Here is a 5,876-nt window from a genome sequence, read left to right as displayed (position 1 = left end):
GGTTGAAACAGACACTACAGAATGACAGTCTCTGGTATCCAGAGCAGATATTGTGATGTCATAATGCCTCATTCCACCAGTGCCTAAGAGCCAATCACATCAGTGATGTCACAATGGCTTCATTATCCTTTGCTCACATAAGCACAGCCACTGACCCGCAAGCTTTGCTTTGAAGAATGCTGGTGTAGAAGGACCGAGGCTGAAATAGACACTAGAAAATGACATGGGATTATTTCCCGCGGTTATCTGTGGGGACGGGGACGGTGATGAATTTTATCACCGTGTAATCTTAGCTTGCTAAGATAAGTTTGCTACTTTGGGATTCTAACTATATGTGAATACAGTAGACTGTGTGGTACACAGCGTTATGAGAAAATCCATCATTCCTGATATCAACTAAAGTTTTTGGAACATGCGACGATTGGTTGGTGAGGCAGTAGTTTTGGGGTTTATTGCCTTCGAGTCTCTGAGCATCAGTTTCATTACTAGTTGATACACGTTTTAAGTACTGAGTGATTTTACAAGAGTGATTTTCTATTAGAAATACTTTCTTTAATCACTCAATTTTGGGAAGCAAATTTTAGTGTCCCCATTTGGATTCATTTGACAGAGGCTGCATAGAGAAAACTTGTTAAAAAAAAGTAGGCACTAGAAGGCATCTACATTGTAGGTGCTGGAATTGTATCTACCAATTAAACAGGCTGAGAACTCTCTTTCAGATTTTGCAGTTAATATCCAGTTCATCAAATTCTGCAAATCTTCATGTAACTTAATTTCACTTCTTAGAAAATGTTCAATTTGTATTTATAGAGCCATCAGAAGCGGCACCCCATCTACACAAAGTAGAATACTTCTTCAGGGCGTGGCACAAATTTTGAGAGGGTTGTGAATGACAGTCACCATTTTGCTACAATGTAACAGAATATTCTGTTACATTGTTGCAAAAGGCGACTGACATTCCCACCCCCCTCAATACTTGTGCCACGCCCTGAAGAAGTATTGTTTATGAAACATGAATGTTGGCGTTTGTGGCTAACTGTTCCTGGAATCGGGTTATCTGAACCGGAACGATTAAAAATATAAGTTGATTAAATTTTCAATACTATCTACTTAAAGATGACAATTTAAACTATTTAAAAAAAAATCAAAAAATTATATTTATTAGACATAGATATTGTATACTTAAATTTCTAAAAAGCCTTTGACAAGGTACCCCATGAACACCTACTACGGAAACTGAAGAACCATGGGGTGGAAGGAGACGTACATAGATGGATTAAAAATTGGTTGGCAGGTAGAAAGCAAAGGGTAGGAGTGAAGGGCCACTACTCTGACTGGAGGAGGGTCACAAGTGGTGTTCTGCAGGGATCCGTACTTGGGCCGCTGCTGTTCAATGTACTTATAAATGATCTAGAAACAGGGACGAAGTGCAAAGTAATAAAATTTGCAGACGACACCAAACTATTTAGTGGAGTTGGGACTAAAGAGGACTGTGAGGATTTACAAAGGGACCTGAACAAATTAGAAGAGTGGGCGACAAGATGGCAGATGAAGTTTAATGTAGAAAAATGTAAAGTCTTGCATGTAGGAAACAGAAACCCGAAGTACAGCTATACGATGGGAGGGCTGTTAATGGGCGAAAGTACCCTAGAAAAGGACTTGGGGGTAATAGTGGACAGGACAATGAAGCCGTCGGCACAGTGCACAGTGGCCTCTAAGAAGGCAAATAGAATGCTGGGTATTATCAAGAAAGGTATTACAACCAGAACGAAAGAAGTAATTCTGCCGTTGTATCGGACGATGGTGCGCCTGCATCTGGAGTACTGTGTCCAATATTGGTCGCCGTAACTTAAGAAGGATATGGCGATACTCGAGAGGGTACAGAAAAGAGTGATTGATAAAGGGTGTGGAAAACCTTTCATATGCTGAAAAATTAGAGAAACTTGGGCTCTTTTCCCTGGAAAAGCGGAGGCTTAGAAGGGACTTGATAGAGACTTACAATATCATGAAGGGCATAGAGAAAGTGGAGAGGGACAGGTTCTTCAAACTTTTGAAAACTACAAAAACGAGAGGGCATTCAGAAAAATTAAGAGGGGACAGATTCAGAACCAATGTTAGGAAGTTCTTCTTCACCCAAAGGGTGGTGGACACCTGGAATGCGCTTCCAGAGGGTATGATAGGACAGAGTACGGTATCGGGGTTCAAGAGGGGATTAGATGATTTCCTGAAGGAAAAAGGGATAGAAAGGTATAGATAGAGGATTACTATACTGGTCCTGGACCTGATGGGCCGCCGTGTGAATGGACTGCTGGGCATGATGGACCTCTGGTCTGACCCAGCAGAGGCACTGCTTATGTTCTTATGTTCTTAGCTTAGGAACAACTTTGATAAATTAGTATAGGAGCCTATGAGGAAGTGTCAGCGGCAAGATAACCCCTCGAGTTTCTACTTTGTGTAGATGGGGTGCCGCTTCTGATGGCTCTATAAATACTAATTGAACATTTTCCAAGAAGTGAAATTAAGTTACATGAAGATTTGCAGGAATTGTATCTACAACTGAATGGCTAATGCTTTGCCTAGTTGTTGTGCCAGCTTTCTCCATCCTGCTGTCCTCATTCAGCTCCTGCTTAATTTATTTTGCTGAATTACTGGTTTTTGGGTTGCATATCAGATGTCCATCCATCTCAATTTAATTCTCATTATACTCTAAATCCCTGTTTGACCTATAACAGTGTTAGAACAATCCACCACTATCCCCATTGGATCCTAAGCATTTTTTCAGCATTATGAATATGTATTATCTGTGAACAAGTAACACATCTAGTTTGGATTTCTCAGATATTTTTTTTCAATGATATTAACAAGATTTGTTGTATGGTTACCTTCAAATCTCACTTTGGGCTCCTTTTACAAAGCCACAGTAGTGAATCCCATAAAGTAAATGCAACGATGGCCATTCGATTCGTATGGGCTTTGTCGCATTTGCTGAACCGTGAATCACTACCACAGATTTGTAAAAAGAGCCTATTATGTGAACATTACATTGTAATGTTATACTCTTCAGCTGTTCGATAATTTTAAAATATATTTAATGCATGATATGCCCAATTTTATAATTGTATTTATAATGCTCTATGTACACACATGTTGTACAAAGATCAAGGAAAACCACTAGTTTAAATATTAATCATGATTAAACTTTATTTTGAATTTCAGTCTATATAAACCAGTCACATTCAAATCCTTATTAAAATATTATTTGTGATCATAATAGACAATGTCATATCAGACTCTATCATTGACATAATAACAGCACACAAAATTCCTTTCAAACTTAGTAAAGTCCAATAAATATATTCCCAGTTTTAGGTAAATGGTAAAGGCTCGCGCACTAAGCCCATGCTAATCGGTTAGTGTGTGACAAAGAAGCTGTGTTAACAGATTAGTACAGAGCATACCCACCCTCTACCTCCAGACCCACCCCCTATGCTAAAAAAAATTACTTCTAAGCATATAGGGGGTTACCAGATTTTCTTTTTGGAAAATCTGGACACCTAGACAAGCCCCCAGGCTTGCCCCATTATGCCCCTGCCCTGCCCCCATCCAGGAAGGGCCTGTTTTGGATAGGATGAGGGAGGGCCTGAAAGCTGGAGATTCAACAGTAATTACTGAAGAAGACGAAGCCTTCAAGTCTGAAAAGAAGGACGTCCTAAGCTAGACTTATTCAGTCATGTCTAGGGCACAGAAAGGTGCTCTGGTTGAGGAGCTGACCACTGGTAGGACTTAGGCATGACACCTCCTTAATCCCCCAGTATTTGCTGTCTCCCTCCCTCTCTCCTGAATGTGAAACTGAAAGGGGATGCCAGGCTTCAGGCATTCTTAGCAAAGCAGGAAGTCTAAGTAGTAGCTGAATGGTTAGTATAGTGGACTGTAAACCAAGGGACACAATTTCAAATCCCACTTGTATTATTTTATTTTTTTTAATTGTGAGTCCTCCAGAAACAGAAAAATACTTAATGTACTTAAATATATAAGCCACCTGCATGCCAAAAGGCTATTGAAGTGGTGACATTTAGATTTGATAGATATATTTTTGTAATCATCGGAGAGCTCACAATTCCAAATAACATAGTTAAAGAGATCTATGAACCTGGTCCCATAGTCAAAGTCCACTTCACTGACCTATAGGAGGCTCCTCTGCTCTGCAGAAAATGTGTGCCATTCTTCTAAGGATGCTGCCAGACAGGATGCTTGCTTTTCCCCCCCTCCCCATTCATATGTTGGACGTTCTCCGGCACATGGACATCTATCTTATGTATTTTCAAAAATAAATAAACTGTGATATATATTCCTGTTGCAAAATACCTTTAAGATGGACATCTATTTTGGACATTATGACCTGGATATCCCTATTCTGCCTTGGACATCCTTTCAAAAATATCCCTCTGTCCAGTCTCTCTACAGACCCCCCTATATGCCTTCTGTCTCTTCTACACACAACCCTATCTCAGAAGAAATAGGTGCAGCACCCTCAATCCCTACCCTTACCCATCTTCCGAACTCCATTCTCCTCCAGCCTACCAGGATCTATGGAAGATGCCCTGTTACAGTGTCTATGGGTAGCAACAGTCCCTCTGTACTGCTTCCTGGGAGAGTGTTTGAAGGCTGAGGTGCCATCTTGGATTCTGGTGCCCTATTGGACCACTGCTATCCATTATAAGGATACTAGCTGAAGCCCCGGCGTTGCACGGGTATTTAATTATAGCAATAACATAGTAAATGGATTCAAAAAAAGAAACTTTATAGTGGTGAATGAAATTATTTTTTTACAGCTTTATAAAAAGTACAATATTCAAATTATAATGTGAAATATTCGACAAAATGAATAAAATACAACTAACACAAAACTTGATTATAAACAACATTTTTAGTTTCACCTCCAGGAGCAAGAACATATAAATTCTTGGGTGAATCCACCCTTGAGCAAGCAACATAGAGTTGTCCATGGGAAAAACAGGGGGATCTTAAATCCACTCCACAGTATGTAATAGTCTGTCCTTGTGATTTGTTGATTGTGATAGAGAATGCAAGGCTCACTGGAATTTGCAATCTCTTAAACTGAAAAGGAAGATCTGTTGGAATAAGTGGTATGCGCGGGATAAATACGGTTTCACCTTGTCCCTTTCCGGTTAAGATAGTTGCTTCAAATACATTGGCCAGTAACCTCTTTACACAAAGCCTTGTGCCATTGCAAAGTTTTGGTGGGTCAAGGTTGCGAAGTAAAATAACTGGAGATCCCACTTTAAGTAAAAGACGATGTGGTGGTAATCCAGCTGGATCAAGTGAGTTAAGGAATTCTGTTGGGAAATTGATGACCTCATCAGCATCTACTACTGTATCAATAGACTTGTATTCTGTGACTGCGCCTGGTAACATGGCAAGTATTTGATTGTTTATTCCATGGACATCTTCATTTTTAGCAGCAAGAATGGCCCTCTCTCGCAACCAGTTAAAATTGATATAGTTTTCTTTAACTGCTGGATAGACAGCATCTATTAGCTCAGCAACTGATGACACCAGATTACAAAAATTATAAGCCAATTTTATTTTGCTAGAAGACTCAACGGGTAATCTACCTTCTCCGATTTCGAGTAGTTGGTTCGAGAAAATTAGCGCACTTTCATCCCCCAAATCTACTCTCATGTTTTGTTTTAAAGTTATTTGTTGCACATGTCTCCACAGAAATGAATGTTTTAAACATGCATGTATCTCATCAGCTGGTGTTGACTTTGGGATGACAGGCAGAGTTTGATGAAAATCTCCACATAGAAGTACCAGAGCTCCTCCCATCAGGTTGTCATTTCCTCTCAGATCTC

The sequence above is a fragment of the Geotrypetes seraphini genome, chromosome 4, assembly GCF_902459505.1.
Source record: "Geotrypetes seraphini chromosome 4, aGeoSer1.1, whole genome shotgun sequence".
Classification (NCBI taxonomy): domain Eukaryota; kingdom Metazoa; phylum Chordata; class Amphibia; order Gymnophiona; family Dermophiidae; genus Geotrypetes; species Geotrypetes seraphini.
This window is presented reverse-complemented; position numbering follows the sequence as displayed.